The sequence below is a fragment of the Prionailurus bengalensis genome, chromosome E3 (genome assembly GCF_016509475.1).
Source record: "Prionailurus bengalensis isolate Pbe53 chromosome E3, Fcat_Pben_1.1_paternal_pri, whole genome shotgun sequence".
Classification (NCBI taxonomy): Eukaryota; Metazoa; Chordata; class Mammalia; order Carnivora; family Felidae; genus Prionailurus; species Prionailurus bengalensis.
Window position 1 is genome coordinate 35,640,843 of NC_057357.1, and position 23,620 is coordinate 35,664,462.

The 23,620-nt window shown below is 44.5% G+C and overlaps 1 protein-coding gene across 30 annotated transcripts in view; it reads right to left on the bottom strand.

Moving 5' to 3' along the window:
* RBFOX1 (RNA binding fox-1 homolog 1) overlaps positions 1-23,620 on the bottom strand; it is a 1,791,866-nt gene that overhangs the window by 327,198 nt on the left and 1,441,048 nt on the right. The gene's annotated exons all lie outside the window — the stretch shown is intronic.

A 23,620-nucleotide genomic window follows, 5' to 3' on the forward strand; every position in this document is an offset into this window, starting at 1 on the left:
GTAAATTATCTATCGAAGATCAGCCTATTAAATGTTCTACTTCTACGAGGCTGGTTTGAGTGGAGGTCTCAGACTGCACTATTTATTAGTCCGCATACAAGATAATGTGATTCTCAAGCGGATGAAGGCAGACCTCGCTATTAAGACAGAGACAGTCAAAATAAAAATGAAATGTGTTTTGCTACAACAGCAAATCCCGCTCCCATGATTGCCAGGAAAAAAAAAAATAAACAAGTAGATGGGAATCAGAGGAGGCTGGGAAAATCTCCATGAATAGAGCAGAGAGCATAGAGGGCAGTGGGGAGGGAAGCAGGAAGGAGAAGACACACGGGCAGGCTCTCCTGGTCGATTTCTGAATAAAGAGGTGAAAGTACCACTTTGCCACGTGGAAGCATCTCCAACTGCCTGTTCTCCCCTAAGGGAGCCTGGCCAGGGCAAGAAGAGAGGCCTTGGCATGCCCAGGATTGTGCAAAAGCCTTGGGAAAGAGACAGAAAACAGCTCACAAATAGGGTCCCGGGCTTGGTTCAGAGTCCAGGAACAGGGGTCAGAGGAACCGAGGCACCATCAGAGGCCAGGCAAAGATCATGGGGCAGAACGAGGTAGGTCAGGATGCAAAGACAGGGAGATGGGTGGGCTTCCTTCCTCCCATCGACGGGGATCAGGAGATGTGCAGGGGAAAGCTGTGGCCAGAGGGAGGGAGAAAACCCCAGTTTCACCAGCACTACTCTGCCCCACCACCAAGCATCATGCTCTCCATTAGGCTCAATTGATGTTGCTGACTCACTGGAAATTTTTTATCAACAATTTATCTATATAAAATATTATTTGGAATCTAAACTGGGAGTAGAGTGACACTAGCCATGAGTGTTTTTATTCTCTGGGCTGATATCAGCCAAAGGGAAGCTTTTCTTTCCTCCTACTGGTCCCACTTGGGGTGGGATGGCAGGGTCCCACTTGATGGCAGGGTCTGTTCCTGTAGAATCCAAAATGCTTGTGTTCCTGCTGGTGCTGAGACCATGAGTGCAAGGTCTCTTTCTCCTCCTCTGGCCATGGCACCGTTTGGAGTAAGCTCATTCACTTAGATGCAGGATGCCTCCAGAGAGGCCCTCACACCCAGGCCTCGGTGTCACAGAGCACCCCTCTTATTTCACTCTCTTCTCTCAGGCAGGTAAGTCCCTGTGTGCCTGAGCCAAAAGAGTTTTCTGCTGGATATGCAATGGCCATGCATGCGGGGGTCCTCAGCATTCACATACAGAAGAGACACCAGAGGCTCATGCCACACTTTGACCATGAGCTTTGCTGTGGGTACTACAGATGGAAGTCCATGCATGACCCTACGTCCACTAGAGCTGGCTCCAAACCCTTTCCTCCATCACTCGAGAATGCACTGCACAGCACATCTGAGAACAGCTCTCCTACATGAGAATCTTTAACTGTTCTTTCATGTATTTGCATTATTTAAAAGGCAAAGCATTCATAGACTTCAGAATTTTAAGGACCTTCAACTGAAAGCTCTCAGAACACACCAGATTGTGCTGTTGCCCTGCTTAAAACTTTCCAGTGGCCTCTTATCACAACTTGATAAAAATCCAAATTCATCACCACATTGAGCAGGGCCCCATCATCACTTCCCACTATCCTTCCCCTTTAACACAAGACTCCAAACCCTACTGGCTTCCTTGGAACACTCTGTGCTTGCTGGTTCCTCTCAGTGGGATGCTCCTTCCTGAATTTGGTTCTTGTCTTCAGTGTCACTGCTCCGAGAGCCTCAGCTGACCACCTTTCTCTAGGAGAGGCCCTCATACCCAGGCCTCAGTATCCTGGAGCACCCTTCTCATTTCACTCTGTTCTCCTCTCCACAAAGAGCTCAAATCTGCCTGTCTGCCTCCATCCCTGCTCATTAGAAACTAAGTCCCATAAGAACAGGGGCCTTGACTCTGTTCAGGGCTGTCTTCAGCACCTAGGACTATGCCTGTCATTGAACTGTTGCCCAATTGCTAAAGATGAATAAATGGTTAGATGCACATATTCCCTATTATAACTAATTATAATGTATCAATCAATAGGTTGGAGCACCAGGGTTGAGACACACAGCCTTGGAGGGGGCTTCTTGGACCTGGCTTCTTCACCTTTGAAACCAACAAGGCACTTTGCATGTACCATATTTACCCAAGTAAACACCCCTCCCACTGAAAGGAAATATGCTTTTTGGCCTTGACCTCGTTTTGCCTCGAGCAAAATGCCTTTGGCTGTCAGCAGCTAGAAGCCTGGGCAGAGCAGGTGGAGGGAGGTGTAAATGACCCTGAAGGTTGAAAGGAAAAGAAATTATCACCCAACAGATTGGCAAAAATATAAAAGATTGATGATGCCCAGTTTTGGCATATGGATGCAAGGAAACTGGTCTATCATACTGAGTTTGAGGGAATAACAATTGGTGAAGCCATTTTCTGGAGGGCATTTGGCAGCTCCTGTTAGAATCTAAAATGTGCCTACCCTGGGAACCAGAAAACTCAATTCTAGGATCCTACGCTAAACCGATTTTCATACATGCGCACAAATGGATTTGCAAGGGCATTCTTTGGCAGCATCGTGGCAGGAATAAAAGAAAACCAGAAGCTACCAAAATGCGTACAAAAGGCAGAATGGCTAAATAAATGGTGGTAGGACTGTGTATGGAAATTTGGGCGATCTGTTCAGGATAATAGGGTAGACTTATACATAGTGGCATGAGAAGATGGCCAAAACATGTATATAAAAGGGAGGAGCAAAACAGTGCAGGTGGATGAGAGCCCACTGACCTCAAATAGGTGCATTGTGTCCATGTATACACAATTATGGGTGTGATTACATGGGAAGGGGCATGGGGGGTGGATTTCAGACCAGCTACCACTCCAAACTGTTACCATGCATTACCTCTTGGTGTGGGAGGCAGGAGTGGAAGGAGAATGTTGTAGGCAGACTCACATGCCTTACTCTGCTTTCTCATTTATTTCTTGAAACCATTTTAGGGAAAAAATAACCATTACATGACAGTTTTAAAAGCAAAAGAAAGAGGGTTCAGGGATCTTAGAAGAACCGAGCTGGGGCCAGGGATGGGATTTGTGCCTCCATCAAAGGCTCCAAGCTCAGAAGGGGAAGATGAGTTCTTGGATTCACATCCCTCCCCACTGACCCACTCTGGGAATGTGATCACATGACCTAACTTCTCTGCCACTTCTCATCTTTGAAGCTGGGGTAATAACAGTGCCTGCCTGCTTGAATTTTTGTGAGGATTAACTGAGATAATGTCTGTTAAATGCTTAGTACACCACCCAGCACAGAGTAAGGGTAAATATTAACTATTAATTTTATTATCATTACATTGTTCTCGGGTTTCAGCATTCAAATGTGCTCAGATGAGGGGAACGCAAAGGCAGGGAAAGAGACTGTAGCACAGCAATTTAATTAACTCGATCTTACTGAGTACTGCTGTCCCCCAGAACGTTCAGCGATGAAAGAAATGTCCTATAGTAAGCAGCTCAACATTCAAAACAAACCACGGTTGTCTACCAAGCACTGGAAATGTCAATAGTTTGCTTTAACTTAAATTTCAATAGTTACATGTGGCTAGTGGCTCCCACATTGCACAGAACACCTCCAGAGGATTTCACTTTCCCCAACAGAAGTAACCTGCTTCTCTCCTGACATTGGTACCCGAGATCAGCACAAGTCACAGTACTTAAAATGTGATGAAACCCTAAGCATTTCATCTGGCTTGCGGTAGAAGAAGCGAGTTTACAAGATTTTACAAGTGGTGTCTGGGTGGCTCAGTGGGTTAAGTGCCCGACTTTGATTCAGGTCATGATCTTAATGGTTCGTGAGTTTAAGCCCCACATCATGCTCTTTGCTGCCAGCGTAGAGCCTGCTTCAGATTCTTTGTCCCTCTCTCTCTCTGCTCCTCCCTCACCCTCCTCTCCCTCTCTCTCTCTCTCTCTCAAAAAACAAAGAAACAGGGGTGCCTGGGTGGCTCAGTCGGTTAAGCATCCGACTTCAGCTCAGGTCATGATCTCGCGGTCTGTGAGTTCAGGCCCCGCATCGGGCTCTGTGCTGACAGCTCAGAGCCTGGAGCCTGTTTCGGATTCTGTGTCTCCCTCTTTCTCTGACACTCCCCCGTTCATGCTCTGTCTCTCTCTGTCTCAAAAATAAATAATAAATGTTAAAAAAAAATTAAAAAAACACACAAAAACAAAGAAACATTTAAAACAAGAAGTTTTTATGAAATAGGTACCTTTTCAACCCTCATTCATTTTTTTCTGATTGCTCAAAGAGACTCAGTTGTTGCTACCTTGCCTTTCACACCATCTTTAGGACACTTTCAAACCTCCCTTCTTTTCCTGCCAGAGAACAGACCTCAGACAGGACCAAATTGCCAGCAAACACAAGTAATGTGAGTATCTGATAACACTGCTTTGTTTTCTATGCATTTTTTTATGGAGATACAACACATACCATAAAATTCACCCTTCTGTACGTACAACTCATTTTTTTTCTAACACAGGCACAGAGTTTTGCAACTATCACCACTATTTCATTCCAGAACATGGTCATTACCCCTAAAAGAAAGCCCTAACCCATTAGCAGTCACTCTCTGCATCTCCTTCCCCGGTTTCTACCAACCACAACTCTGCTTTCTACCTCTGTAGCTTTGCTTATTCTGAGCATTCTGTACAGTTGGAGTCATATAACGTATGGTCTTTTGTGTCTGGCTTCTGTCATTTAGCAGAACACTTTCACAATCCATCCATGTGAGATCACGTATTTGTATGCTGTTCCATTTTATGGCTGGATGATTTTCTGGTGTATGATATACCACTTTTTGTCTATCCCTTTGTTAGTCAATGGACATTTAGGTACTTGTCAGCATTTGGTTTTCATGAGCAATGCTGTGATGAACACTTGAGCCCAAGTTTTTGAGTAAGGATGTGTTATTTTCGATTCTCTTGGGTCTGTCCCTAGGCATGGAATTTCTAGGTCATATGGTAGCTCTGTATGTAATTTTTTGGTAACTGCCAAACTATTTTCCAAAGCGGCTGCAAAACTTTACTTTTCCATCAGCAATATACACATGTTCCGATTTCTGCACACCCTCACCAAATATTTGTTACTATCCTTTTTATTATGGCCATTCTAGTTGGCATGATCAATGTTTTCTTTGTAGATACTATTTGTTTATTCCTTGTGGTGGGAATGTTTGATTGGATTAGAGATGGAAAGTATCCTTTTGCAAATTAACATATACTGGTTGTAAAAACTGAATCAATTTAAATCATAGCGTTAAAGGTATAGTAGTGCTTGTGCTACGAAGGAGGTGCATGTCTGAAGTTTAGGAAACTGTGGTCAAGGACAAAGCTTTGGGTTCCTTTTATGGGGTCCATGCATAAACCTGAAACCTAAAGTCATCTGTAAAAGTGGTGTGTGTGTGTGTGTGTGTGTGTGTGTGCATGTGTGTGTGTGTGCACACAGGCACATGTGTAGGTATCTACGTTTGACAACTTGTGCTTTCTTCTTTCTAGCCTTTCACTTCATGTACACAAATGAGCAACAGAAAAGTCAGCAGACTGTCTCATTGCTGCATGAACATCTAGGGACAATCTGGGACAAAAATGAACTCTTCTGAGCCCCTGCTCTCCAGGGTCTTTCTGGAATTGCATAAAAAAATGTAGAAGTATCACTCAGCCAGTGTGTGCAGGTGAGGCCACTACCACTCTTTTCCGGGAGAAGGGCCACAACTTCTGGCTTTCTTTACTACTCTAGTCCGCCTTACTTGTCTTCAGGATTTGGACACAAAGGGCCCCAGAAGAACAGTGCTCACCAAACAGCAGAAATGGGGAGCCTGAAGCAAATTTAGTGCAGATGGATCCCTGTGAGGTTTGCTATTCCTTAGCTGATACTCACTTGTGAAAGGGAGGGGTCAGGACCCTAAGGGCAGCAAGCCACTGCATTCGGGATGGGGTAATACAGCTTCTGAGAGCAAGATAGGCAGCCTTCAGTGTCTTCCCACTTGGTCATCTGGCGCAGAGTGGGGGACAGGACTAGCCCCTTCTGCCCTGCTTGGGGACATGTGCAAAGATTCAGGTGACACTGTACTGCAGTGTCCAGTTGACATCCTCTGAAAGGCTTTCCCCACCCAGAAGCCACAAAGCCATAACTGTTTCGGGAGCAGAGATTGTTAAGTACGTTTCTGCCACGGGGTGTGCTGACAGTCAACTGGAAGTTAAAAACCCTCGCACTGCAAGACCATATGCTCACAGTTTGACATACACTTGGAGGGGAAATTTCCAGGTACCCCAATTAAGAATTCATGCCCACAAATCACTCTGGAGTCCCTCTTTCTTCATCAGCTCCAGAGAGTGGCTTCCAAGTCTCTGTGAGGGTCATGATGGGCTTTTTCCTGGGGTTGGAAACTCCTCAGTAGCAGTTAGGAAAGACAGCTGCTGACAGCTGAAACTTCCATGCCTGAGCCTCCAGATCAAGTGACGGAATGTGTGTTTCCATGGCACTCCCAGAAACAGGTGGCTCTTAAACTCTAGAAAAGCACATTCCCCTGCCCCACAGTAAATCAGCTGCTCTCTGTGGAGATGTGTATTTCAGGCATGGACAAGTGCAGCGTCAGGTGTCTCCAAGATAAACCCAGGAAGCTCAGAAGAGAGGAGTGGATGGCAGAAAGATCTCAAGACACTGTGGGATGGGACCTCGAAGGCAGAGAATCATCCTCCTCCTTACCATGAGTAACTCTTCCTTCCTTTCCGTTATGTCCTTCATGGCCCTTGCTAAAATGATAATTCATCAACTCATGGGTTGTTGTAGCTATTCCTAATTCGGTTTTGTGTCTTCCTCCCAGAGATTGTAAATGCCACTAACGGAGGGATCATATCTGACTTCTTTAGCATCTTTCCACTACTGTCTAGCATTGCATCTTCTATACAGTAGGTACTCAATAAGTGTCTAGAGAATTATGGAAGGAATGAATTAACCAGTCATGCATAATAATCTTTTCTGCTGCTCTCAAACATACAAACCTTTCCTTCTATTTCCCCCATGAGTAAACTGAGGCTCAGAGAGGTAAAATTATCTAGTCAAGATGAAATTTAATAGGAGGTAAGGCTGATTCTGGAATCCAGGTCTGTCTGAATCCAAACTCCCAGGTGGTTTCTGTTGTCACAAATGACAAAAGTGAAACATCTTGCCCCCAGGGGCCCTCCCTATCCCTGTTAAAATAAAATAAAAGGAAAATCAGCCAGCCCTAAGACAGAACTGTCCCGTGATGGAAAATCCAGTCCACAAGCACATGGCTCACCAGATGCTCACAGCTTTGGTACAGCAAGACTTAATAAAGCGCCCAAGACTGATCCCCCATGCTCTAACAGGTTTGCTTGTAGCCCGTGGACACATTTTTGGGTCATTAACAATTAAACACACATGCTGCAGTCCCCTGAAGCAACAAAAGTTACCAGACCCTCACACACAGATACACTGCTATGATTCCCAGTCTCCTCTCCCTCTTTTTCTATAATCATTGTGATTTTCTGCTCCAACCTGCCTTCCAGAAACTGTCTCTCCTTTCTGGGCAGAATTCTCTCATCGAAAAAGATTCAAGGAATGGTGGCATGAGGAATGGATAATCATTTGCCAGCCATAGACACACCTTGGTGTTGGCAATTTCCGCTCACGGCACACTAGCTCTCCTTTCTGTTTCCCATCTTACCCCACTAAAGACCACTAGACCATCTTCCATCTAGCTTTTAGAGGAATCTCTTTTGTTAAATGCTCATTTACTTACTTTGAGAGAGAGTGAGAGATAGGCAGACAGAGAAAGAGCGCAAGCAGGAGAGGGAGAGGGAGAAACCCAAGCAGGCTCTGCAATGTCAGAACAGAGCCCAACATGGGGCTCCGTCTCACAAACTGTGAGATCATGACCTGAACAGAAATCAAGAGCTGAACGCTCAACTGACTGAGCCACTCAGGCACCCCTGGAGGATTCCTTTAAAAATGTAAAATCAGGTCATGGTGTTCCCCTGCTTGAAACTCCCCAGTGGTTTTCCATTTCTCTCAGACCAAAATCTAAACTCCCTGCAATGTCCTAGGAGGCTGAATGTTATGTGGTTGCTGACCACATGTCTGATTTCATGTCCTACCTCTCCCCCATCATCCACTACATCCCAGTCATACTGGCCATCCTTGTTATTCCCCAAATGTGCCCATGTTGTCTGACCTTAGAGCTTCTATGTGTCCCCTTTGCCTCAACTCTCTTCTCTACCCCAGGACATGACACTGACTCTATTTGCCCATCAGATCAGAGCTCAACTTCCACACCTTCCATCCTTCAACTATCCAAAATAACCCTCTCCGTTACTCTCATGTAGTCTTAATCTATTTTATTTTCTTCCTCGCATGTACCACCATCGGATATCCTGCCTGTTGCTTACTTTCCCCCATTAAGTCTGAGTGGACTTATTCATCCCCGCAAACTACTGTCCAGCACACATTGTACACTCCACACATATTTTCCAAATTGATGAATAAATATGGAAACCAACCTAGAGCTGTCTGAATTCCCAAACGAAGCCCCCTCCTTGGCTTCTGAAATGCACATGGCCTGTCAGCAGCCTTATTTGGATTGTGAGGGTCAGATATAAAGATGGAAAAGAAACCACAGTAACTGGCAAGCTACTGATTGAAAAAAAAGGTCTTTTAAATTTTCTGTGCACATTCAGACAAGGGCTTGGCTGGCTGGTTCACCTCACCCTAAAGCCACGGACAAGCCCGTTCCGTGACTTCTTTCTCCAATCCATCAAGGGGAAATGTTATACTTTTAGGACTTAAGGGAATTAGGAGAAGGATTTAGTTTTTAAGAGAGAAAGTGAAGTCATTTAAATTGAAAACTGATCTTGGGCCCTAGACCTGTATTTCGTTTGCAAGAGAAATACTCCGGCAGGAGTGATGAGAGCTGACAAGGCAGGTCTGTCTGTCTCCCGGTCTCGGCTCCTGAGAGAAGCCTGCCCGGAAGATATCTTGATCTCTGGAGCAGCTTGGTTTTTAGTCCTAAAACGGGCATGACCTTGGGCCAGGTCCCTAAGGGATAGTTGTGTGTTCCAGGAGTCACCAGTGTACTCATGCCTTCATGATTGATGGAGTTTTTCTTCTCCTCAAAGGAAAGCACATCTGTCAGTGCCCCCATTCCATGGAACTTCGGAGGAAAGGTGTGAGCAGAAGCCAGCCACCTGGGTGGTTGGAGCCAGCCAACCTCTGCCTCTCTCTTCTGTCAATCCTCTAATCACTGGGAGTACTCGGTAGATTCCTCTCCTTCATCCCTATCTTTCTCTTTCCATCTGACTTAAATGCTGTAATTTTCTGACGATCCACTTACTTAGGATATCAGCGACATGTTTTGTTGTAAGCGATCACCTTAGTCTTGAGGTTCTCAACAAAAAAGGATTATTTATTAGTTGGAAAAAATGACTGACTCTGTTTTAAAAAGCTTTTTATTTAAAAAAAGCTGGCTGCAAGTGATATAAATTTTTATGCACAGGATGAGAGTATAAGAACTTTTGTGGAAGAAAATATATGTGCAGGACAAAGATGAGATATCCGTATAGTGGTTTGAAGTGGTTATTTCTGGGTAGTGGGTTACAGTTTGTGTGTGTGTGTGTGTGTGTGTATACATGGACATGTGCACATATGTATATTTGTTTGTGCTTTTCTGACCACCAAGATTTACTTTGCATTTATCCTGAACTAATTTTGCAATTAGAAAAATAGGCAACAATCATTTTTAAATCATTTTGGAAACGAGCCCAAGAAGGAAACCATAAGCTTAAATCAAAGACCAAACAAATTGGCTGCTTGCTGAGACTGGCACTGGGGTGTGACATCCTTCCTGCAGGTGGACGGCTCCGTGTGAAAAGCGCTAACTGGGCTGGACCTTGGCCACAGGTGAGGTCCACTGAAGTCTATCAATAAACTGTCTTAAGACTCATCTCTTGGGATGGGTTCTGGCTCAAGGACAGTCCTCACCCTACCTCTTTCCCAGGAATGCTTCACAATATTCTGAATGGGCTCCAAGTACATGGGATTCTGGGACATAGTTGACTGATTCAAAGTTGAGATGTACCCCAGGCTGGATCCATCAGATTCTTTCCTGGGAATTTGGAACTTGAATGGAAACACAAAGCCTGGTGGTCTTGAAAAGCTGAGTCACTGAGGTTTCTGAACCTTGGCAAGACTGACACTTTGAGCCAGATAATTCTGGTCGTCCTATCCACTGCAGAGTGCCAACAGCAACCCCTTTCTGACTGTGACAACTAAAAATGTCCCTGCAGGGCAAAATTGCCCCTGGCTGAGAACCACTTATCTAAAGAGAATGTCCACAAATTCTGCCTGCCAAGTCCTTAGGCCTGCCCTACCTCGCGGATTTCCCTTGGCTTGATTTTCTTTTGTTTTCCCCTTTTCTGTGCATTCGATTGTTTACACATTACCCCTCAAAAACTGCAAAATATAAACACTTCCCTGTTAAACTAGCCAGGATTGGGTTCTGTGCCTCGACCAAAAGGATCTTAACAAAAACACTCACGTTCAAAAATCATCTTTGGTTTCTTGATATTCAAAATCACCTGTCATCTTTCAACCCATAGGAGGCCCAACTGGTTTTAATTCAACTTATCTCTGATATCAGAGCAGATCTGAACACAAAGGCATGAATGAAGCAGGTGCTCCTGAGTCACATGGGACACTGGAAACCACGATGAGTCAGCAGCAAGACCCCAAGATGGCAGAGGAATGTTCACCTGCCCAGGGAGGGCAGGGAGTTTGGTTGTGATTGTGTGCGCAATTAACACTTTCCATGAGGAAGTTGGAAAGCCGGAAACAAGAGATGTCATGGGACACATGCCTCGCCCATCCCCAGGAGTGAACTCTACAACATGTTCCTCAGTGAAGCTCTGACTAGCTAGAACCAAACACATGAAAGAAAATACACATGCAGACAGCACTGTGCACCCAAACCCCACAACTGTTCGAACAGATAAGAATTCCATATGGTCTGCATTACCCTCAGCAATGGAAGGCTTTTTATCCTTCCCTAGGCTACCCCATCACCATGCAGCAAGTGGGAGCTCTGGTCCCTTACAACACAGACAGGGACAGGACTCAGCAGCTGATGAATGGCGTTCTGTATGATGGGTGAACGCTTGTGCAACATCTGCTAGGCCCCCACACAAATCTTAAGGCCCTCTGGCAGGCAACACCAAGTCCCTCAGCTAAGTCACAATGGGAACCACCTGCCAAAACGCCAGGTGTGAAACAAGCCCTAGCTCATTAGAGTCCTTAAGCCCCCACCCAAATTCCTGGAAAAGGCTCCAGGCAAATCCAGGGCTCTGCATGGCCACTCTCCATGAGCCCATGGGAGCCTCGCCTTATTAAGATGGTCGTTGGACGGTCCACGTCAATTTCACATTTTCTGTCAAAACCTAACAGATACCAGGCACCTCGGTGTTTACACCTCTCAGCAGAACAAATGCAGAGCTGTTGAAGGGAGAAATAACACACCACCACAGTAACAATAGAAGACATCGCTTGCAAGCTGTCCGCGGCCCCTGGAGTAACTGACATGTTTGACAGAGAATGTGTGTTGGTAACGTTGCTTGATTTGTGTTTAAAGGGAAAACAGAAAGTGCATTTCCAGAAGGTTTAGACATTGATAACCAAAGAGAAGGTCTTGTAAACAAAGCCACAAGGACCATGTCCTGGCAGCCCCCTCCCTGCCGTTTGTCACCGCCCCACCTCCCGTTTTGATCTCCTGGAGGAATCAGGCTTCCTCGGGAGAACAAGATCTCCTGACAGAAGGCTGCAAGACAGAGGGAGGAAAGCTGATCAGAAATGACAGCGGCACAAAACCCTGTTAGCCTTCTGCTCAGAATAGGTTGTACGGGGAAGAGACAAGGCTGTTCCCCTGCGGAGGACGGGCAGAGGCACCAAAGCCACACAGCACAGTACGGTCCTTGGGAACATCCCCACGTCTGCCATTTCCAAGCCCTGAGAGCTCGGGCAGGTTATTTCACTTTGCTGGGCCTTAGTTTCCTTGTATGTGCTGCTGAAGCCAGCACTGGGCCTCAGTTTCCTTGAAAGGAAGTCTTTCCAGGGTCGTTTGGGGCAGTAGAAATATCCTATGGAAAAGACCCAAAGGAGAGACCAGTAGGAGTAGCAACAGTGGAAATAATAGTAATATAATTTTTTTTTTTTTTTAATTTTTTTTTTTTTTTTCAACGTTTATTTATTTTTGGGACAGAGAGAGACAGAGCATGAACGGGGGAGGGGCAGAGAGAGAGGGAGACACAGAATCGGAAACAGGCTCCAGGCTCTGAGCCATCAGCCCAGAGCCCGACGCGGGGCTCGAACCCACGGACCGCGAGATCGTGACCTGGCTGAAGTCGGACGCTTAACCGACTGCGCCACCCAGGCGCCCCAGTAATATAATTTTTAACATGTAATTATAATATAGTAATTATAAAAATATTACTATTTGACTATATCAATCATATGCGATCATATAATCATATTATACAATCACATATTACATAACATAATCATAATATTATATGATTATTGTAAGATACATAATATATATATTATGTTTTAATTTATGTATCATTATATAATTATATGTAATAGTATAATTATAAAATAGATAATTATATACAATTATATAATTATATGTAATAGTATATTATAATTATGTTATATATAATACACATATGTATATTATATGAAATACATGTTATTATATGTACATAATATATATCATCTTATTATCTAATCCTTATTATGTTATTATTACTTATTCCTATTCTTATTGAGTCTTACTATATACCATGTACCATTATAAGTGCCTTACAAATATTAACTCATCTGATCCTCAAAAGCAACTCTGATATGGTCCCCATCCAACGGAGGAGGATACGAAAGCATGGATTTAGGTGCTTCTAATATGTCCATTTTACAGATGAGGGCAATTTAGGAGCTTTACCAAGGAGGCAAAGCTGAGACTCTAACCCAGCAGTCTGTTTCGAGAGTTCACCCTCTTAGCCAAGATGCAATATATATATATATATATATATATATATATATATACACATATATATCTGCAAACACTCCATATTGCCTCTGCTGTATAGTTAGTTCTGGTGTTGTTTGTGGTAGCATTTTAGTTGTGCTTGAAAATAAACTTGCTAATATGCTTCCTAACTACTTTCCATGTGCCAGGCACTGTGCTATGAACTTTATATGCTTTGGTTCCTTTAACTATCACCAAGCAAGGTTAATGCTGCCCACCGGAGGTGTTACCACACCCAAGGTCACACAGGTAGTAAGTGATGCCCAAGGTCACACAGGTGGAGGCAGGAGATGAGCCAGGTAGTCCGTTCCAGAGCCTACACCCCCCCCATCGTCCTGTTAGCCTGCTTTTTCCTCTCCCAAATACAACACTTCACTTAGATACTGTAGGTGAAATGCCTTACACACAGCCTGGTACATCGTAAATGCCTGAAAACGAGCAGCTGCTGTTGTTTTTATCATAACTAAATGCGAAAAGCCCAGTAGGCGTTTTCTTCCAAGAAAATGACGGAAGTATGAATTTATGACACCGTCTGTTCAGAGGGCAGATCCTTCGCCCCTTTTAAACCTCAACAAAGCCCCTGCATTGTTGGGTAACACCAGTTCCCCAATCCAGCTGTTCACGGGAAACCCGGGATTGCTGGGGAAGCACGTAGTTCACTGGGCCCTGCCATTCTGACGCAGAGAATCCGAGGTCCAGGGCAGACAGCACAGGTCAGCAAGCTTGCGCACGTGCCGATCAGTGGCAGGGCTGGAGAGCACACTGATGAAGGAGGTTCTGGAAGTGTCTCTCTAAGCCGCGTTTCCCTCCCCGAAGGCTCTCCACAGGCTGCCCAGTGCCAGTCGGCAGTCTTGCACTCACACTCCTCCCTGCCGCCGGGTGCTGACAGATGGAAGCTATTCTTATTATTTAACATTTATTAAGCGCCCACAGTGTGCTAGGAGCTGCATGGAACAGGGGTGTGGGTGGTCCCAAAGAATTTGTCCCCAGAAGGCTATGGCCACATGGAGGGAAGGGGTTGGGCTTCTCTTTCCCATTCAAAGTCCACTCCTCCCAGCCAGTTCTGGTTCCAGCCCCAGAAGTCCTACTAGAGCCAGTGGACAAAGATTTGGGCAAGGATTCCATATGAGTGAGGCCTTTACATCCTTCTTGGTGTGTGACCAGTAGCCCCAGCTCCCCAGGCCACTGCCTTAGGGAATGGGAAGGGGTGTGGGTTTCATCCCACCCAAGCCCATGGGCTATGCATGTCAAACCCCATGGTGGTATCTCTTTCTCTCTTTCATAGCATTCCGCAATGGTACCCCACTCTGTCCAGCTGCACCAAAAAGCATGTCCCTGGTTATTGAGAATCTCCACTGAGAGAGGGAACAGAGAGTTACAATTGTGCCCACTTAACGCCCAAATCCAGAGCATCTCTGTATGGAAAAGAAAGTGCAGCAACCCAAGATATTGTGAAAGAAAACAAAACAAAACAAAACAAAACAAAACAAAACCAAGACAGCAGCAACTCTGGCCATCCATTATGGAACACCTACAAGGAGCAGGGGTTGTTCTCCATGCTTCACAAGCATCATCTCATCAGATCCTCTGGGTTCCTTCCCCTATTGTCAAGTTGAGACAATGGAAACTCAGAGACATGGAGCCCCACATCACGCAGAGGCCAAGATGCCTACTCAGATTGGTCTGAGTGGGGCACCCAGACCTTGGCATTATGCCAAGCTTCCTGAATAGCATCGTGGTTGCACTGCAAATGCCTTGGGTGTGGTCATTTTTGCACTCTTTTATGCCTGACATTGACTTTGGGAGGTAGAGAATATTGCATATTACTCCCATTTTATAGAGGAGCAAGTGGAGGCTCAGAGAGGTCAAACAATTTGCCCAAAGTCACCAGGAGAAGGTCGTGGCCGGATTCAAGCTCCCCTGGTCTAGATCCTATGTTCTAAATTCTATGATCTAAATCCTTAACGGTGCTACCTCATGAAATGAGAAGAAATGGCTCTTCAGAGAGCACTTTGTGAAAACACCTTGGAATGCGCAAGGTGACTGCCTCCTCCAAATCCTCTCTACCTTGAGGAGCCAGTGCAGATTACAGAGTGGAAGGAAAAATAACAGCTAAGGGAGGTCATCCTCTCTCCCAGCATGGTATGCTGAACTCACTGCATTACTCTGAGCCAGATAGAAGGTAGGACAGGACAAAACTGAACCACTGTTTCAGAGATAGAGGTCTTCCTCAAAAAAACAAAAAACCTCCACCCTTTGTCTCCTGGAACATACCAGAAACCCTGTTATTTGGGAAGGATAGAGGAACTATCTACAGGAAGCCATCTTCCTGAGGGGCGCCTGGGTGGCTCAGTCGGTTGAGTGTCTGACTTCGGCTGAGGTCATGATCTCACAATCCACGAGTTCGAGCCCCGCGTAGGGCTCTGTGCTGACAGTTCTGAGCCTGGAGCCTGCTTCAGATTTTGTGTCTCCCTCTCTCTCTGCCCCTCCACTGTTCATGCTCTGTCTCTCTCTGTCTCAAAGGTAAATAAACATTAAAAAAAAATTTAAAGAAGCCATCTTTCTGGAACTGTAGAAAAATCCATCGCGACTGCCCAAGCCACTGACAGTGGTGGGGACCTCATACTGTGTGGGGTGAGTGCAGTCGAGACTCTACAGAGTTCCACCATCAAGCAGCTGTGTTTAACCTCTGACTTTCTTGCCAGCGATGTGGCCAGGGACTCCACCTCTGAGGAGAGAGACTGGGTCTTAATCATCTCAATGTCTCCAGAGCTTAGAAGACAATCCAACATGGAACCCTGACCCATGAAAAATTATTATAATAAATAAATGACTGTCACAATGCCTCTGTCTCTGACTTTTACAACCCGGAGAGCTCAAGCTAGGAACTAGGCTTTGCAGAAGACAATGGTCCCAGTTCCCCAGAGGAAAAGACGTGCGGAGTACTCAGTTCAACGTTTCTGGACACCTCCTAAGGTTCAGCAGTTAATCAAGTGGATATGCTGGCTTCTTCCACGCTGGTGGGATGCATGTGTGATAGGCCTATCTTTAGACGTGAGAGAAACATAAATAGGGGTGAGCATCTCTGTCATAAATCAGCCGGGGAAAACACTTACCCAAAACAACCTTTAAAAGACAGGGAGGGGGTTCTGCTTCACCATCAAAGGCTCAGACTGCTGAACACCAAAGCAGCAAAGTGGAGTGTGAAATCCACAACTCTCTCCAGCTCTGTGTGTCCCATGCCAACATATTATAAAAAGCAGACTTGCTGATATAGCATGCCTTTAAAATGATCAAAATGACAGATGGTTGCTGCAGAAACACATCCTTTTTATAGGACTGATATTAATCAGAAGAGATTGACAGTGTCCCTTTAATCTTTTAATTAAAAATAAAGAGTGCATTTCGATAAAACAGAACGGGGCAAGTCGCTAGCATCTCCAAAGTGCTTCGCAACGATGGACAGTCCACATTATTTCAAACTTAACTGGAAGGCTTTGGTTTTTCTTTCTTTATATATTTATGTATGTACGTATTGCTAATATAAAGAGACATGAAGTTGTTGATTTGAGCAGCCCAATCTTGCTTCATAATGTTGTTATTGAATATGCTTATCAGACTGTCTTTACTTCACTAGATCATGCATGGTGTCCTCACCTGAAAAATAGTCAGAATGCTCTCCACATACCCTAGTAGGAAACAATACTGTAATTAATTTAGGTGGGAAGATGCTAAGTAAAATTGCCATATCTAACTTTGATACATTTAATCGTTAATGGAGAAGCAAAATGCGCTAGATGATATTTAACTGCTTGGTGAATGTGATCACTGGCATCGGTCAATGAGGATAATAATTTCTTTTAAAGTTTTATTCATTTTTGTGATAGAGAGAGAGAGACAGAGAGATAGAAGGAGACAGAGCATCCTAAGCAGGCTCCAGGCTCTGAGCTGTCAGCACAGAGCCTGAGGGAGGGTTTGAACCCATGAAGCACGAGATCATGACCTGAGCCACAGTCAGACTCTTAACCGACTGAGTCACCTAGGGGCCCCTCAATGAGTTTAATTAAGATCGGAGTCCCACACTTCCTTCCCTGGAGAGGGTGTATGTAGGGTTCAGGGGAGCAAAAAAAACCATGTCTGGATGTCTGTAATACCTTCAGTTAGGATTGCTGATCATGAGAAGCTGACATTTGCCTGCCCAACACCTTACTGTGAGAACAAGACTCATTTTCCCCCTCTATTCACAGCCCCTACAGCTCAGTCAGGATGACAACACCATCCAGATCCAATGTGAGCAGTGAGGCAAGAGGACTGCTTTCAGGGTGGGCATGGTTTTCAAGGTAAGCCAAGGAGACTGCTATCTGGAAATTTTTGCAGGAACAGTTGGGAAAGAGACTTGCAAAAAGATGGATTGGGATGTGAGCCCGGAGATGCTTAGGGACCATTTGTGCCACCACTTAGATGTGGTGTGCTTGTGAATGAAGATCCAGAAAAGACAACCACAGCAGAGTTGTGGAGAGACATGACTTGGGTTGTTGGAGACTGAATTCAACTGCGCCTGAAGCTGGATGTTTTCTTTTTCCCCTCTAAGCAATATGCATTAGATTTTTGTCAGTTGCAAATAAAAGAGTCCTAAATAAACGTTCATCATACATCTTTCTCTCACTTTCTCTTTCTCGAACAATGCAGAATGAACATCTACCATACTGGATACAGAGCTACAGACAGAGATGGAGATACATAGATATAGATGAGATACAGATATAGATACAGCTATAGACATGGATATACATATGGATACGGATGTCCCACATCTTTCCTGTGCATTAGGGTGGAACCTTTGTGTGGAAAGGGGTCTTGGGTGTCTTTTATTCTGGCGCATCACCCTCTCTTAGTTCAAAGCCTCACATACAGTAGGTGCTCGATAAACAATCGCTAATGAGATAGATCACATTTAAAGCTCACAAACACCCTGCAAGTCAGGGATTCCTGCTTTTGTTTTGTAGCTAAGCACACAGCCTCGGAGAGGTTAACTGACAGGCCCAGGGCCACATGCTTAGTAAATGCCAGAGCCAATACATCAACCCGGACCTATTTGACTCCAAACTCTCCTTGCCACCTCCCTGACTCTTTAATTTAGTCTGCCGTTGACATGGCCTCTTCGGCAGTACAGAAAAGTCACTTAGTGACTAAGACAGAGCAGCCTCAAAGTAAATGACACCACTAACATTTACATCAGGTGTGCCTTCTGATTTCTTTCCAGATCAGCAGATACTCCAAACATGTAGATAATATTGCAGGGCAGAAATATCAGGATATGAAACTGGCTCCACCAGCCATAGACCAGAACAAGTGGAATTCTTTTTCGTTCACCCAGACATGTATCCAAATGACCTCTACCTTCCTCTACCTTCCTCTGTCTTTCTGTCGGGACAGCTTCTCCACTTGGATAATTCCTGGCATCACCACATATGTGTGCAGATCCGCCATCAACTACATTGCCAGATTCAACGATGCTGATTTCTGCTTCGGAATCCAGAATGCAGGGTTTGCTCCTACCACTGCTATCCCTATCAGAGAGGCACTAATCAGCGTTTTTCTGCCACTGTCTACTCTAGGAAGGTTAAGTCAGAAAACACACAGCCTCTAGAGAGCTTAGAGTCTCTGAGAGAAAAGATGGCATTGAGTGCTCAGGACCCAAACCAAGGAAAGTGGACACTCCCGGCGGTATTCACAGAAGGGTATTTCGGAGCCCATTCCTGGGTAGAGCGCTCAGAAATTCAGGCCGTAAGAGTTATTTCAGAGATTCTTCCAAGATTCTTTCCACCTATGCTTTTTGATGTTTGAGTCCTATGTGCAAACAATCTCAAACTCTACAGTGCAGTGGGATGGGGAAGATACCAAAGTTCCTTCTCGCTATGTCACCCCAACACCATGAATTCACCTGAATTCTCTGTTCTGGTAGGAAGACCTCTCCTTAGTTTGCACTGAATGCCTGCCGGTGCTTTAGAGCTCAACTCAAACACCACCCTTCCCTTTTAACCACACTCTTTCCTACTCTAAGAGACATCCACCTGCTCCCTCTCCTGTTTTCATATGCATTCCCATGGATGCACCTCAACAGTAGACTGGTGAAGAGGGAAGATTCTGGCCCAACATATCTGATCCAAATCTCAGATCTGTAACTGACATTCCTGTGAACTTGGACAAGCTCCCTTTCTCAAGGGTCAGTTTCAGGTTCTTCATAGGTAGAAAGGGCACCATAATCCATAAGACTCTGATTCCTTATTTGAGATCATTGGGGTCATGTGTATTTTGAAATTTCCAATTTTTTTATGGGGGACGGATAGGAATTGTCTTTTTCAGAAAGGTATTTCAGTGGAAACATCGATTATGTAACACTCTCAGCAGGGTCTGGGACAACATTCTGAAATCAAACACTTAAATATCCCTGTAGCAAAATATGTGAATATTCACACTAAGAGGGATAAAGAAAGTCTATAAATAGCCACACATCATTTTAGGTCAAGTTTGCTTCCCAAATCAGTTTTGGTACCAAACTTCTCCCCAGAAAACACCCTGATTTACAGAGCTTTTTGGAATTTAAAATTACAGATAGGGGATGGTAGGCCAGTAAGTACTCAACTTAGGGTTTTGTAAGAAAAAGTGAGATAATATACCTAAGTGTTTAGCACAGCACCTGGTCCATAGCAATTACTCAATAATTGTTACCTGTCATTCTTTTCTAATGTTTTTACTGTAGTATAAGTTTTGTGTTTTTCTAGTGTTCTATTCCACTGGCTGTGAACCTACATGTCAGTGGCTATGACTATCACTTTTGTGTCCTGGGTGTCCTGACCAATGCCTCGTCTAAAATACGTGAGCATTAATGAATAACTTAATTAACAAATGCATGGTGACGTAGATGGGGTTCTGTTTACACTGACTTCCATCTAGAAGAATGGTCTTTTGACCCACTACCTATAATATCTAGATGAGATGGGAATTATCTGTCCCAGTATGGAGAATGATCTAGCCACGTATGGCCAAAGGGCATACCCTTTGTTTAAGTATCTACAGTGAGGGGTGCAAATCTGAACTTATAACCCTGAACCAAGGGCTCATTAGATCTAAGCACTAACCAAACATACTAATCATTTATAAAGCCATTGTTTTATTATGTTGCTTGCTATGCTGCGGCCATGGTCTATGGTTTAAATAAGTCATCTTGGGAAGTTCTGGATTCAAGACTGACTTTGACAACTGATTTGTCAGACCTTCCTTGTTTTCAGATCAGAGAGTGCATTGATCATTCAGTGTATTGTTGAAAATTTAGAAGTAAATAAAGAAGTTTGAGAGGAACATACATTGTTTCTTTTTATCCCAAGATACCAAGATTGAGATTCATACAAAGGGAAAGGATTAAGGTTTATACAATGCACTTGGTAATATTACTCTTTAAAAAAATTTTTTTTACATTTATTCATTTTTGAGAGACAGAGAGAGACAAAGCACATGCAAGGGAGGAGCAGAGAGAGAGGGAGACACAGAATCTGAAGTAGGCTCCAGGCTCTGAGCTGTCAGCACAGAGCCTGACGCAGGACTCGAACTCCCAAACCGCGAGATCGTGACCTGAGCTGAAGTCAGATGCACAACGAACCAAGCCACCCAGGTGCCCGGGCAATATTACTCTTTTTCTCTTCTCTTCTGCTTCTCACTACCCATGAAACGCTCCAAACTGGTTCAGCTCAATCCCCTATGGTCATTCAGAAATTCTTTACATGGCTAGAAGGAAAAACTATACACCTTTCCATATATTCAACAAGTTTTGATACCAGAAGATGGGTTCAGGAGAACCAGCATGATAATGATTCTGGCTTTCTTGAGGGATGGCGGATGGGGATCACTGGTAACTATGGAATTCAGTCCTAGAACAAAAGATCCTGGTGAGCAACAGCCTTAGAATTACTAGAAAACAGCTCTACTCTGTTTTTGCCAGACAACGTGATGCTCTGTTAAAGCCTGTTATGATATCTGGTCCATTATTTATTTTTTTCTTCAAGTGAGTAGACCAAAACAGGGCAATGCTACTAGTATTAATTTAAAAAGTGGCAGAAACTCTTCTGCCACAGAATTGTTGGCTCTTGAGGTTGGAAAGACCTTGGGAGGAATCTCAAACTCTGATCCAACAACCCTGCCAAGTCGCTACCAAAGCTCTGTCCGTGTAACTCCAGGCATAGGGAACTTACTACTGATGATGGAGTACACACACTATTTTGGATCACTTTTAGTGTCCTGCTGATGACATTATTAAGGTGTGGGCGGCACCTTCCTTCCCTACAGGGAAGTTCTTGCAACTCTTGAGGAGATGGGAAAAAAAACCACAAGGTCAAGGAACTGGTAAGCAAGCTGATACAGCCTGCTGGGATACAGGACAGCTGGCATCAGAAGGCCCAGCTAGAAGGTGAGTGTGTGTGTGTGTGTGTGTGTGTATGTGTGTGTGTTACAATTTTTCTCTCTTTGAGTTGCTTCTCCTCCCCTTGAAAATGTTTCTGCAACCAAGTGATCTGAGTTTCGTGATGCCAATGGGTAAATAACACAGGGTCTCTCAGCAAACCAGAAATGAAGCTGGTCTCTCTCCAGCCATACCATTTTAGTGCATTCCAGGGGAGTGAGAGAGGAAGAAGATGAATATGTCACAGCAGCTGGTCCAGAGCCTCCCCGCTGCACTGCTCTCCTGACTTATGGGTAACTAGTTAGCAAAGGTGTCACTTGGGAAAACAAAGTATGATCGGGCTAAGATTTGCAAGTAAAATCACTTGTTCCTTCCAAAAACAACTGGATATGTTTTCTCCAACACTCTGCAAAAAAGGAAGAAATAGGGCCTCCCCAATTTCTCAGCTGGCCCGTGCGTCTCCTCATCTATCATTGGGGTAATACGTCCAGAGTGGCATTTCGTAATGACAGCAACATTCCAGCAAATCGATAGTTATTCAATTCCCAACAAGCTCTCAAGTCCATTAAGCCTGATTACATTCACCCATTTCAGTGCGTGCCGTTATTTTTCCTACACCGGCACTTAATCTATAACAGGAACTTATGAGAACTTTCAAAAGCAATTTCAGCATCAATCAGCATAGAGTGAAGGGCACGATTTGCTTGTAATTATTTATCGGACGGGGCGGCAGAGGGTCTGACAAAACTCCAACAGCCGACCTTCACCCCAAGTTTCCAATGGAAGCAAAAGGCCTTCCAGTTTGCCATGGAGTCCTCCTTCAGACTCCACGCACACCCCACAGGCCTGCTTACACCAGGAAAGATGGAACGATTTCCATGTTGTTAAGGACCACTCTCCAGGCAGTGTATATATGTCTCACATGTAATATAGGGGTTTCCAAGCTAAGCAATGGCCGTAAGTCGAGGATGATAGAATGTTTTGTTATTATTGAGAATCACCCCTGCATGTCTCGAATCACCCAAGTTCTTAAGGTTCACAAGCACCATTTGGAAAAGGGGGGAAACTGAGTTTGACCAGAGCCCTCCCCAGAAATTTTAATTAAGAAGGTAGGGTACTGCACAATTTTCAAATATAGTTGCAGAGGGGGCACAAGGATAAGGGTGAAAGGGTGCACTAAACACAAAATACATTCAGTTTTCTTTTCCCGCAGAAACAAGAGACAGAATTAACTACAAAGCGATGGCTGTTCTCAAACAAACAAGAAAACAACAGCAAAGCAACCATCTGGGTTTCCCAGGATGTTCAGGCTCTGTGACTAGTAGGTGTTCGCTTTCCACAGAGAACTTTGGACACACACCCAGAAGCCAATGCTTGTTTAAAAAGACAAACTTATGCTAAGGAGGTGGGGGGGTGGAAAGTCCCAAGTATCTTATTGGTAGATGCGTCTCCCTGCACAAAATTAATAGGCTTAAAAGTAAAACCAACACACATTTCAATCCTCCACTTTCTTGCCATCATTAAGATGTAAACAGCTGGTAAGGGAGTCCTAAAGTAGTCTCTGAACTTCATAAATGAACCATCAACAGCGTGTTCCTTTTTCCCTCAATGCCACCACTCGACCCAGGTGAGGTGGGGGGCAGGGCACTTCTATAAAAATAGACAACCCACATGAAGGCAAACATATAAATTAATGCATATTTCATGCTCCTTCTATTTCCTGGGCTAAAGCTCTTAACCAAGTCACCTCATGATAAGTTACTTTGCCTCATGATCTGCTCTGGGAGACTGAGTCCCTCAGAAAGCTGGGAAGGAGAGCAAATCCTTTGCCCCGTGGTCAACCTCCTGAAGCAAAGGCATGAATGTTAAACAGCACCCAGATCGATACAAGCAAATATGGCTCAACTACACCATTTATTCAGCCATGAGAGATGTCAATAGCCAGATTAGGGTGATCCATCTTGGTGATTTCCTACTGTCTTCCCCCTGACTACATGAGGGCTTTTTCCTGTATTAA